At 37.1% G+C, this 15413-nt stretch overlaps 1 pseudogene; it reads left to right on the forward strand.

The window, feature by feature from the left end:
• Window positions 1–9092: 9092 nt before the first annotated feature.
• LOC111549790 lies at window positions 9093–15059 on the forward strand (annotated as a pseudogene).
• Window positions 15060–15413: the final 354 nt, after the last annotated feature.

The raw sequence follows: 15413 nt of genomic DNA on the forward strand, positions 1-15413 counted from the left end.
AATGAAATTCCCAAGAGGGTAATTACAAACTGAGAAAAAGTTCAGTCCAATGACAGAGCTTCTGGGCACTCCAGTGCTAAGCTATGAGACATTTTTTTGGTAACTAAAGAGCTACAGAGGAGTGTTGACCAATAAGACAGAGTTTAGGAAGATGTAGCCTGAAATGTAAGTGACTTTCCTGGCAGCGTTCTGTTGAGGATCCCAATTTAAACACTGTGTGATAGAAAGAGGCAGACATGAGGAGGTCCAATTACTGCCTTTTGGGATTGCAATTGTGATTTGCAAGGCTGTATTTTAAATGAGTTAATGTTTGTAAAGCATTTAGAAAAATGACTGACATATGCTTCCTTAGTGTTTGTTAAATAGGTACATACATTAAATAGTCATTAGTACTCTTGCCCCTTTTAATTCTTCCCCAACACCTCCATAAAAAATAGCTTAGAGTATGCCTTTTATCCTTAGCTTAAGATATCAGATAATTCTTCTTTAAATGTGTGTGTGTGTGTGTGTGTGTGTGTGTGTGTGTGTGTGTGTATAATATGAAGGGAATCTTATTTTCTTAGTAATAGATTTTTGCAGCAAAGAGACTTCCTAACCAAGTGCTTTGATAAGCCATCTGCATAGGGAGTCAAAGCTTGAAGAAATGTAGATGGTTATTATTTGCTGTCTGTATAATTAATAAATGATTATTTTGTAGAAAAGGGTAAGTAAGTTTAGGAAACACAATTGTGGATGTTTCTTGGAAGCTTTGTGTAGGAGGAGGAAAAGAAATTAAGTGGCAAGTTTGGAAGAAGAATTTAGTAGGAAAGAATGAGAAATAAAAATATCTATTAGGGAATTTTATTAAGTTTTTATTGTGTTATATATAACAAAAATGTTTTCCCTCCAATATTCTCATGAAGTAGTCAGTAAAACGCTATTTTAAGAATGTGTTGTTGAAGTGGATGTTTCAGAGAATATGGCAAAGTACTTCTTGTTTCATGAAGGATTTGAAATGATAATCAGAGATCCAAGATGTTAGACGAATTTTTTTTTTTTTTTGAGACGGAGTCTCGCTCTGTCGCCCAGGCTGGAGTGCAGTGGCTGGATCTCAGCTCACTGCAAGCTCCGCCTCCCGGGTTCATGCCATTCTCCTGCCTCAGCCTCCTGAGTAGCTGGGACTACAGGAGCCCGCCACCTCGCCCAGCTAGTTTTTTGTATTTTTTAGTAGAGACGGGGTTTCACTGTATTAGCCAGGATGGTCTCGATCTCCCGACCTCGTGATCCACTATTTAGTTGTGTTTAATACCATATATTTTCAAGTTACACTTACTAACATTCTCATTCTGGTTTCTGCAGAAAATATCTAAGAAAATGTTAAAATAGCTTAAAAAGAGACGAGGACACAAAGACAGGAATGTCTGTGTGGCCTAGGAGAGTAAGAATATTTTTCTTTCTTTCTTTTTTTTTTTTGAGTAAGAATATTTTTCTTACTCTCCTAGGCCACACAGACATTCCTGTCTTTGAGTCCTCGTCTCTTTTTAAGCTATTTTAACATTTTCTTAGATATTTTCTGCAGAAACCAGAATGAGAATGTTAGTAAGTGTAACTTGAAAATATATGGTATTAAACACAACTAAATAACTTCCTTTTCTGTAAGAATTTTCAATATTTACTGTATTGTTTGGTAGTGACACTCATGAAATAAGGAAAAATAGTATGTGCTAACTATTTAAGAAAAAAAATATATTTCATGGGTTTCATGTTCTGTGAAACACATTTAAAGAAGCCATCCAATTGTAAGTTATTTTTTTTCCAGCTACAAAATTCCTACCAAATACAATAACCTGGGTCCAAAAATAGATTGCTGTGAGATTATTTAAATGAATGGGCATATTTTGAAATTAATGAAATTAATGACCTTAATGACCTCAAGTTCTGGAAGACCTCAAATTAAGACGGACATGAGACAAGCCCAATCTCTGTTGTATTTTGGTGTTATCTGGTGGCAATTATCTGACTTAGTTGACATATTAGTGAAAAGGATTATGAGTCCTGATATTGACTGGGACTTCCAGTACAGTAGTAGTGATTCTAGAAGTCCTCCAATTCCTTGGTGCAGGAAAAGACTGGAAAAGAGAAACTACTTTCAGCTTTTCCACATCCTCTTGCCATATCCTGAGACATATCACCTGTTACTTCTTTGGGGTTATCTTTCCTTTTATGCTTACATCTCCTCACAGAAGATTAGAACTTGAGTCTTCCCCAACTGGAGAATGTGTATTAGGTGCATGATGGGTACCAATCATGATTGAGACATATCTCAATTTGATTTATCATGGGGATTTGCTCTATAAGTTATTGGAATTCAGAAAACATGTTATATTCTGCTGACTCACCAAGGAATAATTATTTTGTTATGGTGTAGAATAAATAAAACTTATTTTCTACCTTCAAGGGTAAATAGTACAGTAGGAGTGATTGCAAAAGTACAGTAGGGGTGACTAAATATTAGCAGTAATTTATTACTCTACTGTAATAGAGTTAGATAAATTACAGCTAACATTCAGGACTGGCTACATAATTTGTTGGGCACAGCATAAAATGAAATTGCAGCTTTGCTAAGGAATGAAGAAGCTAAACTACTTGGCCAATGTTCCACAGTTAGTGGCAGATCTAATATTCAAGCCCAGGTCTTCTGGTTTCAGAAAATCCACTTTAGTCACTGGATAATATGGCCTATTTATTTCTTCTTAAATTTAACTGTATAAAGCAACTCACTTACTCACACACATAGATACACCCTCCCCACAGTAGCCTCAAAAACTTTTTCTGTATTGATCCTACATGACAAATTAGGAGTTATTTTTGCCTATTTCTTTAATTCTTGTTTGTGATGGAATAATCAGCTTAAGCAGAGAGAAGTGCTAGACACAGGTATTGTCATGCTATACATCAGTGTCTCCCTCTCCAGTGCAAGACCAGCTAATACAGTCACCAGAAGATGTAAGTTAAGTGTTTCTTAGAAGTAAAAGCTACCTACCCTATGAGAGATTTATTATGAAAAAAACTGGGATAGGCAATTGAAATATTTGATTTTCTAATATGCTGAGAATACCCACTGCCCAATACCCAAGTATTTCTTAAGAGTCTTCATATAAATCCCTCTCCCAAACAGTAATCAGACAGTTTCCATATTCCTCTCCACAATAAATCTACATTTTTTTGGAGGGAGGTAGAGGTTGGCACAGAAAGGTTGAGAATAAGAAGATAGATGAATGTTGAATTATTAGTGTAGTATCTGCTAAAGGAACAAAGAGAGTGACTACTATGCATCTACCTATTTGAAGGGTTCTGCTGTGTGGCTTGGATGGCATGTTATTAAAGCTCATTTATTAAACTCATGCTTTTGATGATGGAGAAAACAGAGGCCTAAAGACGTAAAATGCTGAGTTGATGGCACACCTGTGATGACTCCCAGGTGTCTCATTGCCTACTATCATGTTCTTTTGAATACCCCAATACCTTTGCCTCTCCTGAAATTAGTCTTTTCATGGATGGTATGTCTTACTTAGTATCTGCAAAAAATGACTCATTGTATTTGATGAGGTGGACAATTAGTATTTTCATAGTGGTTTCTGCTAGGTTGGTTCTTAATCCACGGTGGAAACTCTAAAAACTTATAGGTTAAATGGGTCCAAGTAGAAAACATAGTTGCGTAATGTCTTGCCTAATATTTCATATGAAAAGTACTAAAAGTTGTGTACCATTTTGTGTAGCATTTGGTTTTGAAGAAGATACATGACTTATCTAGGTTAACAATGTGTTTGTTTGAAAGTTGAAGACTTTAATTCCACAAAAAAGTCAGTTCTACGACTTATAGTAAAACAGTCTCCTCCATGGGTAGATATTTAACTTTGTGGATATAGCATTTTTGTCTATACCCTAAAGATGATGTGTTTACTTTGTTCCTTTTATTTTATTATTGTCAATGAAAGCAAATCTAAATTACTGTGCAAATATTGCTAATATATTCTGTTTATTCTAATTATAGCAAAATGTGAAAATAAAAATAACACATACTTAGATGTTTTCTAATGAGGGCAATACATTACTGCTTTCAATAATTTGGAGGTGAGTACTTTCAATACTTATTTTCCCTGGTGAATACTTTCATTAACTGTATTTATAGACCAGGAGAGGCATAATGAATTTAAAGTATGTATAACTTTTTGAAACTGTCTAATTCCTTTGGGAAAGGTATTCTTATCAGATTAGAGTTTTCTTATCAGGCATTCAATTCTTGATTCAATGACATTGTTTCCTTCAAAGAAAAGAAAACATTAATTTAAACCTTACGTTATTATTTTTCTAAAAAATCCCTATAAACACTAGAAATAAAGTCAGCATTTCTCACAGTTTTCAATTCTGTTCTTCTCAGCATTTTATACAAAAGCCAGTGAGCACCGTAGTTACAACTTTGATAAGAATCAAAAGTGAGTAAAAGTCTTTGAAATTCTACTATCAGTCTTAAGTAGACTTTGAAGGGGGTAGTTCATATATATTATGTGATAAAGAAATTAAAAAAGAGACATTTTGCTAAGGTGATTGATTTTTGAAAATCCTAATGCCTGAAATACAAGATTAATTTGGAGAACTATGTTGCTGTAGAGAATTAGTAAGAAGACAGGTTATAAAATATCTGAAAGCAAACATCACACCCATAGCATTCAAAGTAGACATAAACTGTCTATTGGAGAGGTCCATAATTATATTTATCTCTGCTGAAAGAAGCAATGACAGCTTTCCACAATGAACTCAATAGTACCTGGGGGCTTTTTAAACTTAGGATTTCTACAGTCATGCATCCGTGCTGAAATTATAGGTCTCATGTGTTTTATGATTGAAGAAAACTCTGGACATATATTATTGGATATTGCTAATATCCCATTGAATTCCCCTGCTAGTGATTTTTCAATAAAATTTAAACCTCCTTATTAACAGAAAATTAGATGAAAATATTCTAACTGACAAATAAGTAATAAAAACATCAGGAAAAATACAACAAATATGATTGAACAGTCTGAATTATTAACTCTGTATTAGCCACTTAAGAGCACAAAGAAAGTAAATTCTAATTTATGTTAAACACACAGGCATTCATCTTGTATAATTTGTGAAACTGTGCTTAGAATAAATATGTTACTTATAAATATTTTATATTCATAAGCAAACATTTTAATATTATATTACAACATAGTTGATTAAGCAATAAGATAAAAACCATGGCATTTGCTGAAGAAGGGGAAAGATTTTTCATTACAGTTGATAGTATACAGTTTCCAGTCAATCTAAGAGTTTGGAATAAAAAAACATATTATATTTTTTAACACCAAACCCTGGGAATGAAAAAAAAAAAAAAAAAAAGAATTGACTGTTTCGAACGGAATGACAATTTTTGTGGGAAGGTTTATTTACAGATCCTCCTGGGGGATGTGTTAGGAAAAAGAGAGAAGGCAAAGAATGGGGAAGTATAATTTTGCTTAATAACATTTCAAATGAAATGCTCTCAAACCCCTTTTGTTGTCTCTAAAATTTCTGAAAGCTACTCATGAGTGCTCAAATTGAGGTTTTGGTTTTTCTTAATTCTTAACATAAAGGATCTTTCAACCCTATACCATGGAAAATTGCTGCATATAATGTATTACCTTTTGGAAATATATGGATATATCCTTATGGTAGCTTGCTTTCTGCTAATAGCTTATCATCATAGCATATTTCTTTAGCTAAAACAATTATAGCTGAATAGTAGCAATATCATTTAGTATAATATTGCATGGAATCATGGTTTCAGAAATGATCTCAGACAACATTTTGTTTAATAATTTTTACAAGTTTTGCTCATTTGTATCTTAAAGTTTGTGAAAAACATGTCTCTCTTCAGATATTTTTAACTTGACAATTTTTTTTTACGTTGTAATTTTAAGTATCTTACTTTTTTTTTTTTTTTTAACAGATTCTTGGTCTGTCTCCAGGCTGGTGTGCAATGACATGATCTCGACTCACTGCAAACTCCGACTCCCAGGGTCAAACAATTCTCCTTCTTCAGCCTCCCAAGTAGGTAGAATTACAGGCGCCCACCACCACGCCTGGCTAGTTTTGGTATTTTTAGTAGAGATAGGGTTTCACCATGTTGACCAGGCTGGTCTTGAACTCTTAAGCTCAAGTGATCCAACCACCTCAGCGTCCCAAAGTGCTGAGATTACAGGCATGAGCCACCGCGCCTGGCCTACATTTTTTAAATACTAATATTTAAAAATTAAACTGCTACATATAAGAAAATGTGAAATCTGTAGTGATTTGAGAGTTAGATTACAGGCATGAGCCACTAGTTCATGTATTTTAAATGAATGAGAGTTATTCATTTAAAATACATGAACTAGTGGCTCATGCCTGTAATCCCAGCACTTTGGGAGGACAAGGCTGGCAGATCATTTGAGGTCAGGAGTTCAAGACCAGCCTGGCCAACATGGTGAAACCTTGTGTCTACTAAAAATACAGAAATTAGCCAGGCAGTGGTTTGCACACCTGTAATCCCGGCTTCTTGGGAGGCTGAGGTGGGAGAATCCCTTCAGCCTGGGAGGTGGAGGCTGTGGTAAGCTGAGATCATGCCACTGCACTCCAGTCTGGGTGACAGAGTGAGACCCTGGCTCAAAAAAACAGAACAAAATGAAACAAAACAAAACAAATATGTTTGTATGTGTTCTGTTTTATACCAAGAGTTCTCAACTTTTTTTGTGTGTGTGGTTACACTTATAAGTCTGCTCTAGGGACAGATATGCAAGTGCATGGGTGGAATAGAAATCTTTGGAAACCATTATGGTGGATGTGGTATATAGTTTTTCTGCTTTTAAGGTAACCTGCTGCAAGGGCTGACTTAACGTTCACAAGTCAATAAACATGATACACTGCATAAACAGAATTAAAAACAAAATCACATGATCATCTCAATAGATGCAGAAAAAGCATTCAACAAAATCCGGCATCCTTTTATGATTAAAACTCTCAGCTAAATCGGCATACGAGGGAAATACCTCAAGGTAATAAAAACCATCTATGACAAACACACAGCCAACATAACACTAAATGGGAAAAACTTGAAAGCATTTCCTCTGAGAACTGGAACAACACAAGGATGCCCATGGTCACCACTCCAACATAGTACTGGAAGTCCTAGCCAGACCAATCAGACAAGAGAAAGAAATAAAGAGCATCCACATTAGTAAAGAGGAAGTCAAACTGTCGCTGATGATGTGATTGCTTACCTAGAAAACCTTAAAGTCTCCTCCAGAAAGTTCCTAGAACTGACAAAAGAATTCAGCAAAGTTTCAGGATACAAAATTAATGTAAACAAATCAGTAGCTCTTATATACACCAACAGTGACCAAGCAGAGAATCAAATCAAGAACTCAGCCCCTTTTACAATAGCTGCAAAAAAATTAAAATACTTGGCAGTATACCTAACTAAGGAGGTGAAAAACCTCTACAAGGAAAATTACAAAACACTGTTGAAAGAAATCATAGATAACACAAACAAATGGAAACACATCCCATGCTTATGGATGGGCAGAAACAATATTGTGAAAATGACCATATTGCCAAAAACAATCCACAAATTTAATGCAATTGCCATCAAAATGCCACCATCGTTCTTCACAGAATTAGAACAAAACAATTTTAAAATTCACATGAAACCAAAAAAGAACCCGTATAGCCAAAGCAAGGCTAAGCAAAAAGAACAATTCTGGAATCATCACATTACCTGATTTCAAAGTATAAGGCCATAGTCACCAAAACAGCGTGTTACTGGTATAAAAATAAGCACATAGACCAATAAAACAGAATAGAGAATCCAGAAATAAACATGAATACTTGCAGCCAACTGATCTTCAACAAAGCAAACAAAAACACAAAGTGGGGAAAGGGCACCCTTTTCAACAAATGGTGCTGGGATAATTGGCTAGCCACATATAGGAGAATGAAACTGGATCCTCATCTCTCACCTTAAGCAAAAATCAACTCAAGATGGATTGAGGACTTAAATCCAAGACCTGAGACTAAAAATTCTAGAAGATAGCATTGGAAAAACCCTTCTAGATATTGGCTTAGGCAAGGATTTCACAACCAAGAACCCAAAAGCAAATGCAGTAAAAACAAAGAATAGCTGGGGCCTAATTAAACTAAAGAACTTTTTCATGGCAAAAGGAACAGTCAGCAGAATAAACAGACAACCCACAGAGTGGGAGAAAATCTTCACCATCTATGCATCTGACAAGGGACTAATATCCAGAATATACAACGAACTCAAACAAATCCGTAAGGAAAAACAACAACAAAAAAATCCCATCCAAAAGTGGGCTAAGGACATGAATAGACAATTCTCAAAAGAAGATATACAAATGGCCAATGATCATATGAAAAAATGCTCAACATCACTAATGATCAGGGAAATGCAAATTAAAACCACAATGCAATACCACCTTACTCCCGCAAGAACGGCCTTAATCAAAAAATCAAAAATAGTAAATGTTGGTGTGGATGTGGTGAACAGGGAACACTTCTACACTGCTGGTGAAAATGTAAACTAGTACAACTGCTATGGAAAAGAGTGTGAAGATTACTTAAAGAAATAAAAATCTCAGCTGGGTGCAGTGGTTCACGCCTGTTATACCAACACTTTGGGAGGCCGAGGCAGGTGGACCAGCTGAAGTCAGAAGTTTGAGACCAGCCTGGCCAAAATGGTGAAACTACATCGCTACTAAAAATACAAAAATTAGCCAGGCGTGGTGGCGGGGACCTGTAATCCCAGCTACCTGGGAGGCTGAGGCAGGAGAATCGCTTGAACCTGGAAAGGCAGAGGTTACAGTGAGCCCAGATCATGCCATTGCACTCCAGCCTGGGCGACAAGAGCAAAATTCTGTCAAAGAAAAGAAAAGAAGAGAAAAGAAGAGAAAGAAGAGAAGAGAAGAGAAGAGAAAGAAATAAAAGTCCCGAGAAGCAGCTTCCCTGCTCCTTCTGGAATCTCTACCTGGCTCAGCCCACCTGCCTCCACCATGTCCATCAGGTTGACCCAGAGGTCCTACAAGATGTCCACCTCTATCCCTGGGGCCTTCAGTAGGTGCTCCTATGCCAGTGGGCATGGTGCCCATATTAGCTCCTCAAGCTTCTCCCTAGTAGGCAGCAACAGATTCCGGGGTGGCCTAGGCAGAGGCTATAATGGGGCCAGCAGTATAACCTAGGCCATGGTCAACCAGAGTCTGCTGAGCCCCCTTAACCTGGAGGTGGACCCAAACAGCCAGGCCATGTGCACCCAGGAGAAGAAGCAGATCAAGACCCTCAACAAGTTTGTCTCCTTCATCCACAAGGTATGGTTCCTGGAGCAGCAGAACAAGATTCTGGAGACCAAGTGGAGCCTCCTGCAGCAGCAGAAGGCTTGGAGCAACATGGACAACATGTTGGAGAGCTACATCAATAACCTTCAGTGGCAGCTGGAGACTGTGGGCTAGGAGAAGCTGAAGCTGGAGGCGGAGCTTGGCAACATGCAGGGGCTGGTGGAGAATTTCAAGAACAAGTAGGAGGATGAGATCAGTTAGTGTACAGAGATGGAGAATATATTTGTCCTCATCAAGAAGGATGTGGATGCAACTTACACGAACAAGGTAGAGCTGGAGTCTCGCCTGGAAGGGCTGACTGAGGAGATCAACTTTCTCAGGCAGCTGTATGACGAGGAGATCTGGGAGTTGCAATCCCAGATCTCGGCCACACCTGTGGTGCTGTCCATGGACAACAGCCGCTCCTTGGACATGGACAGCATCATCCCTGAGGTCAAAGTGTAGTAGGAGGAGATCGCCAACTGCAGCCCGGCTGAAGCTGACAGCATGTACCAGATCAAGTATGAGGAGTTGCAGATGCTGGTTGAGAAGTATGGGAATGACCTGCAGCTTTACATTACCTGTGTGCTAACCCTCAGTGATATTGGTAGTAATATCATTCTCTCCCACACTGGATATCAGGAACAATATTATAGTGGAGGTGTATACCCCCTGTGATATTGGGAATAATATCATCCTCTCACCCCATGGATATTAAAAACAATATCACAGGAAAGAAACTGGAACTTTAAGACTTGGAAAATTATCAGCCTATCCATATAACAAACAACAATTTGATAATAACAATGGTATGAGTGTGAACTGTGGACTTAATCAGCCACCCAGAAACACTGCCATGCTGAACAGGAGAAAACAGAGATGGAACCAGATGAAGGAAGGATGCTGATTCTTTTAGACTCTACAGGACCAGACAGACCATAGAGTTATTTGGCTGTGAACACTCACTGTTCTTCAAACAGAAAAGAAAGACTCCAAAGGCAATTCAAAGATTATTGGAGTAGATTCCTCAGTTTCAAAGTACTGAATGGAGGGTAAGGGACCACCTGGGTTTCAACAGGCCAGAAAGCAGTTGCCTGGAGCCTTGCAGAGCCACAGAGGTGGAACAAAAGCCCCAGAACCAAAGACAATTATTCTTGAGTCTTAAAATCTAATTGTATTTACCTTGCTAGGTTTGGTGCTTGCTTGGCATGCATCACCCCTTTCTTCCTTCTTATTTCTTTCTTTTCTTTCTTTCTTTCTTTCTTTCTTTCTTTCTTTCTTTCTTTCTTTCTTTCTTTCTTTCTTTCTTTCCTTTCTTTCTTTCTTTCTTTCTTTCTTTTTTTTTTTTTTTTGGAATAAGAATGTCTAGTTTTTTCCTGTCCTACCACTGTATTTTTGAAGGACATAATTTGTCTTGCATCACAGGTTCACAGCTGTAGAGGATTTTAGCCTCAGGATAAATTGTACCTCATGTCTTATATCTGATTTGGATGACATTTATATACAACTTTGGACTTTAGACTTTAGAGTTGATGCTGAAGCAAGTTAAGATGTTTGGGGCTTTTGAGATGGAATGGATGTATTTTGTATGCAAGAAGATTATGCATTTTAGAAACCAGGGTTATAGTGTTATACAATGAACATTTGTGTCCTTCCAAAATCATATGTTGAAGCCCTAACTACCAAATATTTAGTATTTATAGTGTTTGGAAGAAGGGCCTTTGGGGGATTATTAAACTTAGATGAAGTCATGTGAGAGGGGACCCTCATGATGGACTTAGTAGCCTTATAAGGAGAGAAAAGAGACCAGAATTCGCTGCCTGTCCCCCTTCACTATGTGAGGACACAATGAGAAGGTGACCATCTGCAAGACAGAAAGAGAGTCCTCAACAGAAACTATATTGATTGACACTTTGACCTTGGACTTTTTAGCCTCAGGAACTGTGAGAAATATCTGATGTTTAAGCCATCCAATCTACGTTATTTTGTTATAGCAGTCTGAGCAGATTAAGATAGATAATGAGAGCGGGGATTATTCAGAAGTTTCTAAAAAATTTCAAGGTGGGTGTAATTTTCCAGGAAAGGAATTGTTAGAGGAATGAAAATTGTGAGAAGAAAAGAGGGAAAGTTTTGAAGAGCAATAATGATTAGTCCTTTGGGACATATTGGTGTGGGGGCATTTGCAGAGCTGAAGTTCCTAAGTAAAGATGTTTGACATGACATTGGGTCTATAAATATGGAACAGAGGAAAGGGATTGGGAGTGAGATGTAAACTTCAGAAATTTAATTTATAATGGGAGCATCATAAATATGTTGTAGATAAATAATATTATGAAAGGACCATGTTTTAAACTATAAAATAGCATTTATGCATATTTCAATAATTCAAAATATTTTTATAGTTTATCTTAGAAGCAGTGCGGTGAAGGAGACCATTATAATTTGTTTAGTTTATCATCATCTTGCCTTGTGGGAACAGGACTTATTCCAATCAGATAGAAAGTCCTATTCTCTTATGACACACTAGGGAAAACCTAGGAAACAATGAGGTTAATGATTCCCTCACCCACTTCCTCTTTTTTCTAAATTTGGACTGGCTTAAGGCTCTCAGTGGTAAGAGTACTTAAAATGCAGAGGTTTACAGATAGGATATTTCCTTTTAAAATTTCTTTTGCCATCTCAATAATCAGCAAAACTTTCCTGTATGGGAAAAATAAATATTCTGCTAAATTTAGATTTTCTCATGCTTACCTTTGGGTATATCATCTCATTGCAGCATTTCTCTTTCTTTATAGCCGTGGAGAGCAATTATCTTAGGTAATGTCAGTAGGAATAGAATCCTCTGAATTCTACGGTGGCTGACAAAAAAAAAAGCTCTCAAAAATGTGTTCAGTAATTAGCAAAATGTTCTCATGTCATAGCAGTTAGACCGTGGGTCATTGACTAACCATAAAGAAGAACTAGCTTTATCATTTCAGCATTCCAGTTGGGGCTAATTTAGGTTGTACAGATTGCTTAATCAAACATCTCTTTCTTACTCATGAGACTTTAAGGTAACTGAATTTAGGTTCTAGGAAGGAAGTAATTTATAGACCATGTTGTCATATCCTTTCAGATGAGGAAACTGAGGCCAAGTTGTGATGAACTGGTAAAAAAAAGTTAGATATTCAAAAACTATTCACTCTGCCAGCCTGTATAACATCTTGTATAACATCTTGTGTTTTTGCAACATATAACTTTCGGAAGTATGCAAAATTAAATCAACACAGTCCTGTTTGGGTCAGTCTTTAGAGGAAGTAACAGGCTATTGTGATACACACATGATGGTATCAGTTTACATTTTCCCCAAAACAGAGCCTGAGAATGAGGACTCGGGTGCAGGTGGCTCATTGTGGAGGTGGTCCGAGGACGCAAGAGTGAGGGCTGGGGAAAATGAGATAGAGCAGAAGGAAAAAACAATTTTTATGGTATATTTCCAGGGCTACTTTTCTGAGGAATGTGGGTTTGATTCCACTGAGATATCCTGAGAAATGGGCAGGAGGCTTACTAGAACTACCCATCCAGAAAAATTGGTAGACATTTATCTACCATCCCTTACACCCACTGGTTGAAGGTTGCCTCTATGGCATAAACTATCCTGTTTCTGGGGTGAAATTTGGCAGGGCACTAAGACAGATCTGAGTTCAAATCCTGGATTCTTAATTTACCAGTTGTGCTTATTATTATTACTTAGCATTTTGAAGACACGTATTTCTTCCATTTTGATGTTACGTAATTGGATTTTTGTAAAAAACACGTTACAGTGTGGCTCTAAATAATGGTTCATATTTTTCCTTAGTAAAATTTAGGAAGTCACAAATTTATTTTGAACTTTTTTTGTTTTTTCAAGCACTTAAAGATCAAAGGCAGAGACAGTGTGTCTAATTCAATTTGGACTACTATAATAAAATGTCATAGACTAGGTGACTCATAAACAGTAATCATTTATTTCTCGTAGTTACAGACAGTGGAAAGGTGAAAATGAAGGCATTAGAAGATTGGTTGACTGGGGAATGTCTGCTTCCTCATTGACACCTGCCTTCCATTGTAACCTTGCATGGCAGGAGGGGCAAGGGACTTCTCCAGGATTTCTTTCATAAGGGCTGCCACTAGCCTTACTCATGAGGGCTCCGCCATCATAACCTAATCACCTGCCAAAAGTTCTTAGGATATCATCATAGGAATTTCAGGGGGACACCAGTATTCAGTCCATTGCACAGTGTAACCTCATTATAACACTGCCTCGTGGATAGACGGCATGAGCACAATAAGATGTCATAGCGAGATTTCTAAATACATCAAGAAAAAAATAAAGCATCAGAGACACTGAAATTACTTCTCAGGGTTTGGCATATGTATTCCTGTGTTAAGAAAATGGGAAAGAAGCCAGCCTTAATAGAACGACTGTGGCTCATATTTCATAAATATTAAGAATTACAGGATGTAGATGATGGGAAATTGAGAGGACTAGCAATTACCATGAGACAGGAGTGCCACTTTTGAAATTTATTCTTATTATATGAGTGCCTGTGCCCTGAAAAAATTACATATATCTTTTGAATCCCCAAGAAGCCTTCATGATGTATTCCCATTTCATATTTGCATGATATCAGAGAACTCCAGTTGTTAGGAAGGGAGGGAAGCCTTAAGAATAATGAATTAAATAAAGTAGCAATGGATTTGCACTTATGTCTGTGTGGAAAAAATTGTTAGAGATTAGATACACCCTTGGTAGGTGCTAGAGTTTGTTGCTAAATTTTTCAGAATTTCTTGATGATATAATGATGACAATATTCATTTCTTTATATATATTTCTGAGTGTGCTAAGCTATTTGGAATTTTTTTAGGTGAAGATTTAATATGACTTTGAAAGTTTGGAATTGTCACATTCTCCACTGTAATAAAACTCCTTATTCAGTTTTGAACACTGTGTGGTTAACAAAAATGTGTTGACATTTTGTATTAGCTCTTTCTCACACTGCTAATGAAGACATATCCAAGACTGGGTAATTTACAAAGAAAAGAGGTTTAATTGATTCACAGTTCTGTATGCCTGGGTAGGCCTCAGGAAACTTACAGTCATGGCGGAAGGGGAAGCAAACACGTCCTTCTTCACATGATGGCAGCAAGGAGAAGTGCAGAGTAAAGGGGCAGGGCAAGGCCCCTTATAAAACCATCAGATCTTTTGAGAACTCACTATCATGACAATAGCATGAAGGTAACTGTCCTCATGATGAAACACCTTCACTGGGTCCCTCCCATGACACATGGGGGTTATGGAAACTATAATTCAAGGCGAGATTTGGGTGGGGACACAGCCAAACCATATCACATTTCTTCCATGAAACATGAGTGATTGCGAAATTCATAACTTGCAGTAAGAAAGAGGACAACATTGTGAAACTGTGTGACTATTTTTTCTTTATCCAGCTGTTATAAGACAATATCAATATCTTAGCAATCATTGTAAAGTTTCTACCTCTTAGTTGGGAGTAATATACATGTCAGTTTTAAAGTATAGTTCAGTCTAGAGACAAAACATTGGTCCATATAACTTCTCAAAGTTTCAATTCCTTCTGTATTTCAGGATATAAAGTGGAAAAGATATGATAATTATTTACAGGATAACTGTAAGAAAAGAACGATAAGAGTCAGTCACAAATAATATTATGGCTTAGGCTTTACCAGCAGGTGTCTACAAAAAAACAGTAAAATTTCCTACCCAAATTAGGGTTCCATGGACTGAAACTCCATCTCTCTAGGAGGTTGAATGTTAATCTCTCTCAATGTATTTCTTGCTATTTTCAAAAGTACTCAAATGAGACTGCAGATATTCTTACAATTCATCCAGTCAGCTACAGTTTTTAAGGGTATTACTTTTCCCATCCTTTTCTGGTTCTCATTTGTCTACCTGCACTGTCTGAGAAGCTAATTGGCCACTGCCTGTATTGGGACCTCCAGTGG

Source organism: Piliocolobus tephrosceles, chromosome 5, assembly GCF_002776525.5.
Source record: "Piliocolobus tephrosceles isolate RC106 chromosome 5, ASM277652v3, whole genome shotgun sequence".
Taxonomy (NCBI): Eukaryota; Metazoa; Chordata; class Mammalia; order Primates; family Cercopithecidae; genus Piliocolobus; species Piliocolobus tephrosceles.